The sequence below is a fragment of the Rhinoderma darwinii genome, chromosome 7, assembly GCF_050947455.1.
Source record: "Rhinoderma darwinii isolate aRhiDar2 chromosome 7, aRhiDar2.hap1, whole genome shotgun sequence".
NCBI lineage: Eukaryota > Metazoa > Chordata > Amphibia > Anura > Rhinodermatidae > Rhinoderma > Rhinoderma darwinii.
In genome coordinates this window covers 50,330,585-50,347,299 of record NC_134693.1, presented here as the reverse complement: position 1 = coordinate 50,347,299, position 16,715 = coordinate 50,330,585, and the positions used below count along the sequence as shown (strand labels likewise).

At 40.0% G+C, this 16,715-nt stretch overlaps 1 protein-coding gene and 1 long non-coding RNA gene across 7 annotated transcripts in view; one reads left to right on the top strand and one right to left on the bottom strand.

Annotated features, from left to right (window-relative positions):
* Positions 1–218: 218 nt before the first annotated feature.
* On the bottom strand, positions 219–13,536 carry LOC142657872 (uncharacterized). The gene is made up of 3 exons (XR_012849996.1): positions 13,328–13,536; positions 6,032–6,147; positions 219–398 (listed from the first exon to the last, which is right to left on the bottom strand). It is a non-coding gene; the product is annotated as an uncharacterized LOC142657872 (long non-coding RNA).
* NTNG1 (netrin G1) overlaps positions 11,935–16,715 on the top strand; it is a 253,959-nt gene continuing 249,178 nt past the window's right edge. For 4 of the 6 annotated variants that reach the window (XM_075833361.1, XM_075833363.1, XM_075833362.1 and 1 more), the window contains exon 1: positions 11,935–12,700. The gene's annotated coding sequence lies outside the window, so the exon portion shown is untranslated. Of the gene's footprint in view, positions 12,701–13,726; positions 13,852–14,788; positions 14,908–16,715 lie in introns of those variants that run through there. The other 2 variants (XM_075833359.1, XM_075833360.1) reach the window with 2 other exon arrangements.

Here is a 16,715-nt window from a genome sequence, read left to right as displayed (position 1 = left end):
AGGCTGCAGGAGACTGCCGGGAGTAAGCGTGCAAATGAATCCGCGACCTCAAAAGCATCACAACTCTGATCGACAGAGTTTAATGCTACTCTATGGTTTACGCCAGAGCAGACCACAAGGCACGATGGTTTTTGCTGCATAGAACCCAGGTTGTCTTAGCAGAGTTCAGTGTTGGATAAGAGATGCAATGCAGACTAACCTGAACAGGAACCAGCCAGCCGGAGGGTAAACAGAGAATTCAAATCAGAAAGCAAGTGGATATCAGGTATACCTAAGGTCAAAACCAGCTAGAAGCAGATATTCAAAATCAGTAAACAAGGGGTTATCCAGAGACAAGCCGAGGTCAGTTTCCAAGAAGTCAGAGGTATAGGGTATTATCAGAAGCTTGATCAAAACACCTGTAGACAAGAAAATCACAAGCAAAGAACAAGTGGAGGAAGTCAGGTTTATTTACCTCTAATAGGGAGAAAGACAGAGAAGAGAGATAGGCTCAAAGTAAAACCAGAACCGCCCAGAAGCTAGACCACTAATCAAGGGGATCTTAAAGGAACAGCGGCGTGAATGTGAGGAATGGTAAGTCGAGACTTTTTGTGGAGGAATAGTGTCAGCAGGTAGTGTCAGTAGTGTCCTTAGGACGCGAATACAATTGAGTTGACTAGCGCTGCCCTGGTGAGACACATGATGCCTCACCATTCGGTGCTTTAGCGATGATGCAGTCGCTGCGTCGTTCCACTGGAGGAGGATGGCGCGGGCATGGGACAGGTAAGCATATAATTAGTTTTTTTCCTTTTACTGTGGACAGTGTTGGGGGCCTTAGCTATAGGGTACACTAAACGGGAGGAGTATATAGGGGGCACTAACTACAGGGGAGGACTATGTACGGGGCACTAACTACAGGGGAGGACTATATAGGGGCCCTATCTATATGGAACGCCTCAGGGGGCACTATCTACAGGGAACGCCACAGGGGGCCCTATCTACAGGGGACGCTACTACTTACAGAGGGCTCTACGGGGAGCACTATCTACAGAGGGCTCTATGACGGACACTATCTACAGGGGACGCTGTGTGTGTTTGTGGTGCATTACTTTACAAAGTTTAACACAATTTTATTCATGGGCACAGTGTATGGTACTATTATATTCAGGCGCACAGTGTGTAGCACTATTATATTCGGGGGCACAGTGTAATCTTATTACATATGTACAACTCCAGAACCAAGCTCGGCATATAAATACAGCACCAGAACAAAGCTCAGTACATATATACATCACCACAACAAAGCTCAGTACATACAGTGAAGGAAATAAGTATTTGATCCCTTGCTGATTTTGGAAGTTTGCCCACTGTCAAAGACATGAACAGTCTAGAATTTTTAGGCTAGGTTAATTTTACTAGTGAGAGATATATTATATAAAAAAAATAAAATAAAATCACTTAGTCAAAATTATATATATTTATTTGCATGGTGCACAGAGAAATAAGTATTTGATCCCCTACCAACCATTAAGAGTTCAGCCTCCTCCAGACCAGTTACACGCTCCAAATCAACTTGGTGCCTGCATTAAAGACAGCTGTCTTATATGGTCACCTGTATAAAAGACTCCTGTCCACAGACTCCATTAATGAGCCTGACTCTAACCTCTACAACATGGGCAAGACCAAAGAGCTTTCTAAGGATGTCAGGGAGAAGATCATAGACCTGCACAAGGCTGGAATGGGCTAAAAAACCATAAGTAAGATGCTGGGTGACAAGGAGACAACTGTTGGTGCAATAGTAAGAAAATGGAAGACATACAAAATGACTGTCAATCGACATCGATCTGGGGCTCCATGCAAAATCTCACCTCGTGGGGTATCCTTGATCCTGAGGAAGGTGAGAGCTCAGCCGAAAACTACACGGGGGGGAACTTGTTAATGATCTCAAGGCAGCTGGGACCACAGTCACCAAGAAAACCATTGGTAACACATTACGCCGTAATGGATTAAAATCCTGCAGTGCCCGCAAGGTCTCCCTGCTCAAGAAGGCACATGTACAGGCCCGTCTGAAGTTTGCAAATGAACATCTGGATGATTCTGAGAGTGATTGGGAGAAGGTGCTGTGGTCAGATGAGACTAAAATTGAGCTCTTTGGCATTAACTCTACTCGCCGTGTTTGGAGGAAGAGAAATGCTGCCTATGACCGAAAGAACACCATCCCCACTGTCAAGCATGGAGGTGGAAACATTATGTTTTGGGGGTGTTTCTCTGCTAAGGGCACAGGACTACTTCACCGCATCAATGGGAGAATGGATGGAGCCATGTACCGTCAAATCCTGAGTGACAACCTCCTTCCCTCCACCAGGACATTAAAAATGGCTCGTGGCTGGGTCTTCCAGCACGACAATGACCCGAAACATACAGCCAAGGCAACAAAGGAGTGGCTCAAAAAGAAACACATTAAGGTCATGGAGTGGCCTATCCAGTCTCCAGACCTTAATCCCATCGAAAACTTATGGAGGGAGCTGAAGATCCGAGTTGCCAAGCGACAGCCTCGAAATCTTAATGATTTACAGATGATCTGCAAAGAGGAGTGGGCCAAAATTCCATCTAACATGCTGCGCTTGCCACCAAGTATTAAGTCTTGTTTGCCAAAGGGATCAAATACTTATTTCTCTGTGCACAATGCAAATAAATATATATAATTTTGACAATGTGATTTTATATATATAATCTATCTCTCACTGGTAAAATTGACCTAGCCTAAAAATTCTAGACTGTTCATATCTTTGACAGTGGGCAAACTTACAAAATCAGCAAGGGATCAAATACTTATTTCCTTCACTGTATATACAGCACTACAACAAAGCTTAGTACATATATACAGCACCACAACAAAGCTCAGTACATAAATATAGCACCAGAACCAAGATCAGTACATATATACAGCACCAAAACTAAGCTCAGTACATATATACAGCCCCCGAACCAAGCTCAGTACATACATACAGCACCACAACAAAGCTCAGTACATATATACAGCATCGGAACTAAGATCAGTACATAAATACGGCACCAGAACAAAGCTCACTACTATATACATCACCGGAACCAAGTTCAGTACATAAATATAATACCAGAACCAAGCTCAGTACATATATACAGCGCTAGAACCAAGCTCAGTACATATATACATCACCAGAACAAAGTTCAGTACATAAATATAATACCAAAACCAAGCTCAGTACATACAGCTTCGTTTTGGTGCTGTATTTATGTACTGATCTTGGTTCTGGTGCTGTATATATGTACTGAGCTTGGTTCTGGTGTTGTATTTATGTACCGAGCTTGATTCTGATGCAGTATTTATGCATTGAGCTTGGTTCTGGTGCAGTACTTATGTACTGAGCTTGATCCTGGTACCATATCTGTGCATTAGCTGGGAGATTTGTTGTGGCTTACTGCGCACGCCCCACTGTCCTCCATCCTTCTGACAGTGCACAGCCTCACTAAATGGGCTGAGCACGCTAAGTATATTGAATGTGCGCATATAGGTCTGTACGTAATGGGTGAGTGTAATATAATGTGTGGGTAGGTAGGTATGTACGCTTATGTAATTATATACATAGTGTGGAAATCCACACTAAAACATTCTGGAAAGGGAATTCCCTTATTCAGAGTCTACTTTAATTTAGGGTGTATTTGTAATATTGTAATTGTTTTACATTTAGAACCATTTTAAATGGTGTGATACACCGCGAAACACCGTGACCTCCCCCCCCCCCCACCCAGTGCGTATGTTTTTGTCCACAAAACAGGGAACCTGTTGTTAGAAATTTGAATCCCACCCCTGAGTGGCGGCCTTCTTTGCACCACTCCGGCTGATAAAGAGCTGACCCACTGTTCTTGTGCTAATGTAACTTCAGAGTTTAGATTTTTGTAGTTAGTGGTGCATCAGAAGATCGGCAATTTTTATTCACCACACACATGAACGCTCGTACTGATAGACGGTGGTTCACATACTTTTTACCCATATTGTATGTATGTGTATGTATATATATATATATATATATATATATATATATACACACTACCGTTCAAAAGTTTCGGGTCACTTAGAAATTTCCTTATTTTTGAAAGAAAAGAACAGTTTTTTTCAATGAAGATAACATTAAATTAATCAGAAATACACTCTATACATTTTTAATGTGCTAAATGACTATTCTAGCTGCAAACGTCTGGTTTTTAATGCAATATCTACATAGGTGTATAGAGGCCCATTTCCAGCAACCATCACTCCAGTGTTCTAATGGTACATTGTGTTTGCTAACTGTGTTAGAAGGCTAATGGATGATTAGAAAACACTTGAAAACCCTTGTGCAGTTATGTTAGCATCGCTGTAAACAGTTTTGCTGTTTAGAGGAGCTATAAAACTGACCTTCCTTTGAGCTAGTTGAGAATCTGGAGCATTACAATTGTGGGTTCGATTAAACTCTAAAAATGGCTAGAAAAAGAGAGCTTTCATGTGAAACTCGACAGTCTATTCTTGTTCTTAGAAATGAAGGCTATTCCATGCGAGAAATTGCCAAGAAACTGAAGATTTCCTACAACGGTGTGTACTACTCCCTTCAGAGGACAGCACACACAGGCTCTAACCAGAGTAGAAAGAGAAGTGGGAGGCCCCGCTGCACAACTGAGCAACAAGACAAGTACATTAGAGTCTCTAGTTTGAGAAATAGACGCCTCACAGGTCCTCAACTGGCAGCTTCATTAAATAGTACCCGCAAAACGCCAGTGTCAACGTCTACAGTGAAGAGGCGACTCAGGGATGCTGGCCTTCAGGGCAGAGTGGCAAAGAAAAAGTCATATCTGAGACTGGCTAATAAAAGGAAAAAGATTAATATGGGCAAAAGCACACAGACATTGGACAGAGGAAGATTGGAAAAAAGTGTTATGGACAAAGTGGGAGATTTGTACAAGGTAAAAGGGATTTTGAATAAGGAAGGGTATCACTCAATTTTGCAACGCCATGCCATACCCTGTGGACAGCGCTTGATTGGAGCCAATTTCATCCTACAACAGGACAATGACCCAAAGCACACCTCCAAATTATGCAAGAACTATTTAGGGAAGAAGCAGGCAGCTGGTATTCTATCTGTAATGGAGTGGCCAGCGCAGTCACCAGATCTCAACCCCATAGAGCTGTTGTGGGAGCAGCTTGATCGTATGGTACGCAAGAAGTGCCCATCAAGCCAATCCAACTTGTGGGAGGGGCTTCTGGAAGCATGGGGTGAAATTTCTCCCGATTACCTCAGCAAATTAACAGCTAGAATGCCAAAGGTCTGCAATGCTGTAATTGCTGCAAATGGAGCATTCTTTGACGAAAGCAAAGTTTGAAGGAGAAAATTATTATTTCAAATAAAAATCATTATTTCTAACCTTGTCAATGTCTTGACTATATTTTCTAGTCATTTTGAAACTCATTTGATAACTATAAGTGTGAGTTTTCATGGAAAACACAAAATTGTCTGGGTGACCCCAAACTTTTGAACGGTAGTGTGTATATATATATATATATATATATATATATATATATATATATATATATATATATATATATATATAAAATGTTCTTTCTGTTAATGGCACATCCTGTGTGCACACAAAGTAGTTCTGTGTAAGCATAAGTTGCCCTGATTGAGCACTCTGCGTGTCTTCTATTACCTGCCTCGGAACATCTGCTTACATGTCTTTCTGTTTATTGACATCCACCTTCCCTAGGGGAAAGTCTCATCAATGTTGTTTTATCCCAGAGATTTTGATTGGGGACAGAGTCTCTCTCCATCTTGGCCATTCCTGGTCATTTTACACATGTAAATGATTGGCCATCAAAAATAGAAGCACAATATATGAGCCCGTCATGAGTAGGCAGAATTCCACCTTTAAGATAATAGATTCATAAGGCATGAGACAGATCATTGAATCCAATGCATCTTTAATTTGCTATCTGACTTTTGAGGACATTCTGCTGACTGAGATATTCTTGCCTTACCAGTGCCTCCTTGTAGAATTGAATGTCTTCTCAAATGCACAATTCTAAAATATCAATACTCTAAACTGGTTTTCAGCTAAATGTCTCCGTCCTTCCAAACTTTGCTGGTTCTGCAACTGAAGAAACAAGAATAAAAAATAAGCAGAAGTGTCTGAGTGATTTCTTTGTAAATCCAAATCTTACTATATTACTGTAGCTATAGTATAATCGCCCAGCCTGTTCTATTTCACTGTACACGATCATTACATGGAAACAGAAAATGAATAAATGATTCAGGCAGAGGGTGATAAAATGCCCCAGCAAAAAAACAAAACATCAATACTGCCAAAGTATGTAAATGCACAAGACCACATTGATCGTTGAGCTATAAGTGGCCTAAAACTATTCAAGAAAAATATATTTACTGAGAAGCACTAAAAGTCACATGTTTATACATGTTTATATATGCTTCTGGGTTGTATCTGTTTCTGGTAAAGCGGGGTGATAACTCATATTGCTGCCATGAAACCTCCCACATATTACTGCATCTAAGTGGACTTGGCTTTCAGAAAATTTGGGTTACCCGGGAATGCTTTGAGGCAGCTATATCGGCAGCCAAACTGGTTGTCAATCAGTTTTACTTGAGGCAGGTATAACTAAGAAGAATGTGAATAGAGCATTAGGCCTCATGCACATGTCATGTTGGCACAGAGCATGTATGGCGGCACATCCCTACAGGTCTGTATTATGGACCGTGGGCACTCTATATGTTGTAGTAGGGTGTCTCCACATGTGCGATATTCTCCTCTTGTAGCAATGCCTCCATAATAAGGCATCCAGTGGCACTTGCCATGTATAGAATCGGAGGTACACAGAAGTCCAGTATGTGCCTATTGCCGTCTACAGGTGCCATATTTTGGATCTGTAATAAAGATGTGTGCTGCTTTTATGTTTTCCTAATTATGTCATGCTTTTTCAGGTTGTCAGATGGGATAAAGACTATGAAAAAAATAATTTGAAAGCCTTAACCCACTAACTGGACCATTGTTTTACAATATTTTTCTCTACAGCTGTTGCAAAACCACTACTCCCAGCATGCTGACAGTCATTTGATTATACTGCAGATCAGTGTTTCACCACTAGGGTTCCCTGTATCGTGGAATTCCTCGGAATCTGGTCAGGGGTTTCCCGTAACACATCAGCAGCAAGACTTGGCACTTTTATGGTAGGGGTGGCAAAAAGATTTATATCTGCTTAAAGCTACTTGGCAAAAAAGTCAGGACCTCTAATCCAAGAATCTTGTGCTAGGCAAGAATTCTAGAATATTTTCCCACCTCTACACCAAGCTTATTTGAGGCAGGAATGGGAGTAGAGGTTCCTTGGGAGGGGTAAATAGTTAATGGTAATACTATTGGGAATAACTGCTATAGGAAATAAAGTATCTAAGCAATTATAGAGGAACACAACTTTTTTATTTCTATGGTTTTAAGTAAAAACTAGCAAATCTTAGTTTACCAACAGCAAGAGTTTAACCAGGTCCCTTCAAATTAACCCAATTGTGGATTCCCTCTCACCTCCCTGCAGCATCCCTATGTAATTCAGCAATTCCCCCACAGGAACTAGTTTGACCTCCATTCCTGCCCTGGCTCCATGGCTCATTCTACATGCAGTACTCAGATCTCTATAGTTATGTACCTATAGAAAAAGTATGGACGCTCTTCTAGTGCTAGGATGTGTTGCTTCAGAGCATCCCTATGCTCGTTCACATGCTCAATAAAGGTTTGTCCTTTGCCAGGATGTGCTGTGTCCGCACATAATCTCCGAATAACCCATCTGCTAGGTGCTAGTAAAAAAGAGAACTGGGTATACTTGATGTATTATAATACAGCTCATTCCATCCAAATTCATTTCTTATCAATCTCTTCTGAAATGACTTCTGTTTCCAGTTGGAGTTTGGATTCTTCTTGTGGATTCAGAGCGGAGTTGATGGGCATCTAGCGCTGGATGATACTGTACTGTACTGTGATAAAGGCAATGTCCATCATGTCATTACACATCCATAGGTCGAAATAGGGTCATTTAGCTCACCTTGTCTTCCATATCTATCTATTTAGTCCAGAGGAAGGCAACCATGCTCTAACTATGGGCATTTATTAACAATTTTGGCGAGAAAAAAATCCTTTCTGACCCGTTAGTGAAAGTTGGAGTAATCATCTGTGCCAAATTAGCTCCATACAGTATTTTCTTTTTAATTATAACTGTTCTCTTATTAAGGATATAAGAAAAAATACAATAAAAAGCACGTTAAAGGGGTTTTCCCATCAGAGACATTTATGTCATAAATGTCAGATAGATGCGGGTCCCACCTCTGGGACCCACACGTATCTCTAGAACGGGGGCCCCCTAAACCCTGTTCTAGCCTTTTCTGCTCCCTCTGCCTCCCTGGCCACTTCCCAACTATATGGTTGGGAGCTACGAAAACAGAGTAGCATGCAAGCTACGCTGTTTACGCAACTACCATTCAGTTCTATGGGACTTACGGAAACAGCGTAGCTCAGCGAGCTATGCTGTTTCCTAAGTCATGGTTAGAATTTACCTGCTTCTGCTGCAATACAGAGTGGCAGAACGGTGTTTAGGGGGCCCCGTTCTAGAGATAGGTGCGGGTCCCAGATGTGGGACCCGCATCTATTTGTCATTTATGACATATCCTGTGGATATGTCATAAATGTCTCTGATGGGAAAACTCCTATAAGGCTTCCTTCACACACACACACACACACACACACACACACACACACACACACACACACACACACACACCACTCACTATACACACACACACACACACACACATACACACACACACACACACACACACTGAATGTGTCATGTTTTTTAAGAAAAAAGCCTTTTTGTGGTATTTTTTTCAAATAGTGTGTTTTCATACCTGTGTTTTATTAGGTTTAATTTTTCACATTGCAAATTTTCTGCTTTAAAGATCATGTGATGCCAAGATTAATTTATTCTGGAAAAAATCCACAAAAAAACCTGATATGGCTCTATGGGAGAAAAACACCACTAAATGCTTGAAAAAATGCCAAAGCCCCAATGCAAGACAAAATAAAAATAACACCACCTGAATAAAATGCCATGTTTGTAGTGCATTTTATATTTCCCCACTGACTTCAAGCTAACATCTGAACGCAGACTTTTCTGCCACAAAAAAAAAACACGGCAACGTCCACCAGGAAAACGCCACTAAAAGTATAATTTTTCCTAAAAATGCTGCATGTAAAGGCACCCTAATGCATTTGAATTTTACTTAAATGTTGCTACTATTAACAGGCATGTTTTGTTTTAAAGTAGCAGTACTAGGAATGTATGTAGGACTACTTCAGTCTCCATTGAAATGGATGGATAAAAACAGCAAAAAATACATGTAGTTCACTTCAGCTTTATGGCTTCCCTTTACAACCAAACATGACAGTCATGATGAATCTGTATTCAAATGGGTCCCAGGAAATCCCATTGACTTACAATGGGGTCTGTCATGGTTTTTGTTTTTTCTTAATTGCAAGAATAGCGCTGAGGATGTTAAATACCAAGAGAGCACCCATGGAAGGAGAAAATGGCAGTGTGAACCGAGCTCATGTGCTGGATTTTGTCCCAATTTACTATCTAAGGCCCCATGCACACGACCATAAAAAATCTCTGTACTTACAGACTGTAATACAAATAGGTGTCTGTGCTGTAGAAATTATTGAGTATGTCCTATTTTTCGTATTTTACGGCAGTGCTCCCATACTTTGTATGGGAGCACGGCCCAAAAATGCAGCCTGGGCCATCGCGGCCGTGTGCATGAGACCTTAGGCTGTGTTCACATCTACATTAGATGCTCTGTCGCTGATTCGGTCAAAAATGGTGGTCAGAATATTGAAGCATGCAGTGTTGTTTTGACCGGTAAAATGGTGGACACCATGATGAAAACCCAACAAACCCTATTATTGTCAATGGGGTCCGTCGTGTTGGTATTCGTCATGTGACTGATCCATAACTAGTCATTTTCGTTCTTCTATTCCTATGACTGATCAGAAAAAATGCAAAGAGGAATGCGGATGTGAACAAAACTTAAACTTCCTATAGTGTTCCATAGGATTTTTCCTAAAGGGAATTTTATGTAATGCAGTTTTCATGTGGACCACCACCATGTCTACCTGGGATTCAACCACATCTGCATAGGGAATACCTTGGCACCTACTTTTCACTTGTATAGTCCCTGTAAGACACACCCCAGGGACCCCTAATTATTTACTAGCTTTAACTATCAAAATCAAAAGATGTAACATGTCACAAAATGTCTCAGTGCAGAGTACTCTTTCTACCCTCCTGTGTTTGGGTATATTGGAACTAGTGCCAGTAGTGGTTAATAAGGCTCAGTAAGAGAACTTGCAGCATTTCGAAGGAATTAAAACTGAATTTCAGTGCACACATAAATCAGCCTTCTAAATGTTAAGTGCCCTTAATAGCAATTTGTAAAAAAAAAAGGTTCTACGGGCTGTGAGATAACAGGTTTGATAATATTTCCACCTACAATGTCATAGTGATGTCATATTCTGTAATATTATAATACCTGGACTCCTCTGCTCCATAGCTAAATAATCCAAATGAATTCCACCATGCGCTTTCCCAACATGCTTGACCCTAAGCCAAGCAATCCTCTACGCTAAGCGTGTTTAACCCTTTTATGTTCAGCAGCACTTTGCCCAGTAAAAGGGTAAATTGATGGGACGTGAACAACATGGTACCACCTGTCTGAGACCCATTAGAGTCCAATTTAGTAAGTCGTATTTATTTGGGTAGAAAGTCCATCCTGACAGCAAGCACACAGGGGGCCCCAGCTCCTTCTGAAGAGATACTGGTCTTGTCATGGATGATAGGAGGTGATGATCACCTAAACTCTTTGGATACACATTACAGATCCTGGATAAAATACTAATGAGCACTCTACCCTGCTGTATTTTATCTAAAAACCAACAGCTAAATACAATGTATCTGTAGCTAAATAAAAATGTGTGAATCAGCTCTATATACCCAGCTCACTATTTAGGGTACTCCCAAAACTTACCTACATGCACTGCACCCTGACCTGCACAATCCACTGACATTAACCCCAAATCCACCTCTGTCTATCATCTAAAGTGCCAAAAATGTATTGATTAATGACATCAATAAAAAATAATCTGACTTGAAGCTGAATAATATTGGTTGTATTTTAATGCTGAAACCAAAATGCTTCTACAAACACACAGTGCACTATGATATTGCTGCATCAGGGTTTACAATGCATCTCTCTAGTGCATGTATACTCCTCAGTCTGAACCCATGCGTCTGCACACTTGTTTTAAGTTGACATGAGCATCACTGTTTATTTGGCATTATCTAGTTTTATATCTGTGGAAATAGTCAAATCTATGCCTCCAGTACGATTTAGTATCTATATAATATGTCCCATTCATAATTTACAATACCTTAATGTTGAGCCCAATAATGCATCCATGGTATGAATATTGTATTACGTTGTAAATATATTCATCCAGTATGACGGTACACATAATATATAGCAATTTTGTGTGCAGAACATTAACATGACGTTGAATTAAAAGGGGTTAACACAATTTTGTTTAGGTGAACCTCACCTGTAAATCTGGGCTTTGCAAGACATTCTGTTCTAATGAACCGAGAACGATTCTATTCAAAACAGAATACCTACTGTAACATCTGGGATTCAGCCCAAGGGAGAACCACACAGCTTGCAATCAATATTACAGAGCTTGTCAAGGATAATCAGCTGAGGTCTTTAGGACCGCTCAGGAATCCTGGTGTAGAGCTAGTATAAGGTTTGCAAGCTCTTGTTTGCTGGCATTTGGAAATCTTCTCTCCAAACAGCAAGACACCTCTCTCCTCCTCCTTCTCTGTGCCAGCAGCACCCCCCAACTCTGTCCTGCTCCCCGCCTGCTGCTGTGTTCTTAGGGAAAGCCTCTCCCACCCCACCCAGAGAAGAGAGGTCCCTGGCTCATCTCATTGAAACATGTGTCCCCTTTCCTACACCTCAGAGCTATGTGTTTTGCAGTAACTTGGAGGGACAGACTGGTCACTACAAGGACAGCAAGGTCCCCACCCATCTTGCCAATGCTAATTGGGAGTGATTGATGCTGCCTCTCAACAAATCTCTCTTCTAAATACAATGAGAGCAGTGGCTGCTGTGCATTTCAGCACTGTGGACCAACAACGTCTCCACACACTGCACATCTGGAGGCCGGCAGTGGAAGGAGCGCAAGGAACATCTGGGAAGCACCGACAGCAACGCAACTCTTGATTTTACCTCTGGTTTTCTTCTTTAGTTCCTTTTTGTCCTTTCTTTACAGGATCTAAGAGGATACCATGTACTTTATTTGCCAGAAAGTCCTTCCTGACAGCAAGCACACAGGGGGTCCCAGCTTCTTCTGAAGAGATACTGGTCTTGTCATGGATGATAGGAGATGATGATCTCCTAAACTCTTTGGATACACATTCCAGATCGGAAAGGGGTTCGTTCTCCTTCTGGATAAAATACTAATGAGCACCAATAAAAGGATTATAAGTCTTCACACAGGGACTTCTCCCTAATGAGGACACAGAAAGCTTCCTCCTGTAAGTACACACTTTCCCGAATGTCGTTTTCCTCATTTGCATTTCTTTTATTACAGAAATGTTCTGCAAGCAGAGATTCAGGTGAACTCCCTCAGGGGTTGCAGAGAGATGTGGTAGAGGGTTTTTTCTTAATTGTTCCTTATTTTTGTCAAAATCTGCTTTGAAGATGTCACTCTTTGAACAGGTTCCTGTATCTTTGCTCTGTGTCTCGCTGTTATGTGCAAGATACAGCCTTTGAAAGCACTTCTTTGTGATGTCTGCTTCCAGCATGTGTGTAGGTGACTGGAGAGCACCCACTATTCCTTATACAAAAAGATGAACTTGAACCTTTTGTATTTAAAACACAGAATATAATGAACTGGCTTCCTATTAAATTGGCTCTGATATAGGGGAATTAGATTGTGAGCTCCACAGGCAACATTGCACAATGCTATGGATTATATAAGAAATACATAATAAATATATGAGTTGACCAATCTCAATAAACCATGATCAGTGCAATACATAGAAAATAATACAATATTTTAAATGTAGATGGAAATCCTCCCTGATAATAGATGTAGAGTCTGACAGCTGAAAGAACAAGCAGTCTTCATAGTTTACTGCACTTGTGTTATCAGTACTTACTCTTCAATCAATGACTCCTTTACTGACCTCCTTAAGAGTCAATTGATGATTCCTCCTGGGTTAAAAAAAAAAGAAGCACAAAACACAACACATCATAGAAGAAGAGCATGAATCCATATCAAGATGTGGTTAATTCCCAACTTCAGTGTGTTGCTGTTCTTTTACCCATCTGACAGTGCTGATGCTCCAGTTTTGCGAGTCCCTGTGAGCTGAGTGACTGTCTGTAAAGAGCACTCCGTCCATTAACATCTCAGCATCCAGAGAACATTAGCAGTCAAATTGGTCCCTTAAGAAAAGCGGCGGAGTCATGGAGCTCCCCCTGGTGGACATAAATGGCATACCAGCTAAAGGAACAACTGGTTGCTCAAAGCTGTCATGAGCGGTGATGTGATGGCATGGAATTTTATTTTATTTGTTTATTTATTTATTTACTTTTTCTTTTAATCAATATTTAAAGTAAAGTTCTTGCTCTATGTTACATTACAATGAATGCTACTACCAAGATCACTGCTATAAAGAAACAGGTATAGAATGCCACCTTATCAATGTCTCACTACCAACTTCTAGAATGACTTTAGATAATTATGGGGGGTAATTGGACCCAGGGAGAGCCCTTTCATTTTTACCTGTGATGGAAAAGTAACCACAGCAGCCCTGATGGTTAGTGAAGGAATTGTTAGGGAAATCTAGCTGGATCTTGGAGAGGTTGGACTTGATGGATATGTGTTCATTTCATCCTATATGGCTAATTTATTAAAACGTTTAGTTACATTGTGATATATGTTATACCGCATGCAGTTTGTTGGCTCTTGTAATACTGTAGATAGGATGTCTAGGAATCCAATCTCAAGACTGTGCTGGGGCATGGGATCAAAGTATTTCTCATTTCAGATTGAGCATTACTGATAAATCTGTGATACGATGAACTAACCTTTAATATATAGGTGTAACTGGCTTCTTCAAGGAAACATATACCACAGTGCTCAAGCATGAGGATTATTAATGGAGACTCTTGATATACTGTATACCATGAGAAGCATCTACAATGGAAAACACAACACTTAAGTTCCACTAGTCATATTGCATTGCATAGACATCTCGCATTATAACGGAACATGTGAAGCTGTAAACTTATGGGTGACGCATCCGGTGAATATTTAGTAGTAGTGATCTATTTCCTGCAACGCGAAAACATCCCAATTATCAGACTGTGCAACAGGATCGAGCTCTTATCAAGAATAGATAAACCCACTCAAGTGTGAGGCTATTTTTACTGATACGACAATCGCTGTTTAACTGCGCAACTCCAGCTATCATCCACCATCTGCGTCCATCACTCCTTACATTGCTGGCGTGGCATGGGGATTTTGGTTAACCATTCAGCAGTATTTTGTAAACCAAAAAGACCTTATTGCAGGTGCAAATACCACTCACTTTATAGAGATAATAATTTGCAGAATAATTGATTCTGGTAAATGTAGGAGCATTGAGTTTGCCAGACACAGCGGAGCTGAATTTGTCATTTGGCACAACTCGTTTTGATATTACAATGGGTTCACTGTGTTTCCTTGGGACTGCAGGTAAATCTACTATATTATATTAACTGAGTGAGTATTATAAGAAAGAGGGACGTAGATAAATCTAGGGATATGCTTTTGCTATTAACAAATTTTTTGCTAATTTTAGTGAATTAGTTTATTGCAAGATGTTAATTAAACGACATGTTATGTAAATCTCAAAGAAATCTTCAAGCCATAATGGTTATTGAGGGCGCATAAACCCATATATACTAGTGTGTATCTGTATATACTTTATCTCACCGTTACAAAGACATCGTTGATTTCATTTGAAATATTATTTCTTTCCATATAATTGGATTTGTAACAATTTTAGGAGATGGTAGCGTGAAAAAGAATATATCTATATAATAGCGCTACAGGGTATCATAATGAAAGACCAAGGTCCCATATATACTTGCTCCCTTAATTTTTCTAATTACGCACCAATTTTTACCCATGTGGTACCTGTTTATAGGGTGTCAAAATGATTTCAGTTTATTCTTGCAGCAGAATCCCAGGTATAGAGAATAAAGGAAGATGGTGGCAAAGAACCAGAGGTAGATCCTATTAAAGGGGGAATATAGAAGAGTCAGCAGGCTGCTATTACTTCTTTTTAATGATCTGTAAGGAAGTAGTAAAAATTTCATGAAATTCAGGGATCTCTTCTTAAGGACGGCGTCTATATCCAAAGTAAAAAAAAATGTTGTTGCTGGAACCTTTTTGAACTGAACAGGAATAGCAGTAATATATCTAACATCTCCTATTATAGAACCTGAGAATGTCAAGGGTCTCCTTATTTCCTTGCCAGAAAGAAAATGAGGTCAAGAATCTCTTAATTTTATGTTCTTTTATTATGACTCATTTCAGCTATTTTACTCTGAAGAATAGAAAAATGACTGAGAAATCCCACACACACTTCACATCTGTTCCCTACCCTGGATATTGGTATAATGAAAATCTTCTTTAATTGTCAGCTAAAAATACTGTCCTTCTTATTCTACAATGTATATTGCTGGCAGGCAGCTGTTCTGGTTATGATAGTGCCATCTTTTATTGGAGATTTTATCATCATCGACCTTAAATCCCCTAATTCGTTTTATCAGGGGAAGATTTTAGGCAGACGGGGACTTGCAATTCTCTTTTATGGAATAGGTGTTTGTATAGACTCTAAATGATTATATTTGGTTCAGGTATGTTTTCTTCTTTTGTCGGTATGTCCTATAGGAAATTAATTCCATGGCATATCCCAGATTTAATTACTTGATATATGAATTTGTATTAATAGCCATTAAAGCTAATATCCCATTGTAATGTTCTGTAGCTTATTCTTATCATATATTCGCTGTTTGCAAGATGCAAAACTATCCAGGCTGCTGGTTTTCCTCCCTTCTATAAGAAACTCTGGACGTTGCATATATATATATATACGCTTCATGAGTAATCCGCATACGGTTATAATTCATACAACATACTAGAAAGTAGTACAATGCACGTCCATTTACAATCCCAGGTTGTGGTTACCTGTAGCCATTGGCTTTAATGCTTTAATTTAAAGGAGAACTCCAGCTGTCTATTCAAACATATTATAAACATATTATTAGACCGGCACATTAATTTTGGTTTACTCCCGTAAGGGTTAATTAAATTCAGAATCTTACGAAATTCGGAGTCCTTATGTAGGGTTGCTATTATACTGATTTTTTTTTATATAGTCGAGTAGTTTCATTTATTTTATATACTTAGCGGGTGTGCACTTTTACATTGATCAGTAAATATAGATGTAGCAGAGCTGTAGTTACCTCCCTGGGGTTGTATTGCTTGGTAGTTCG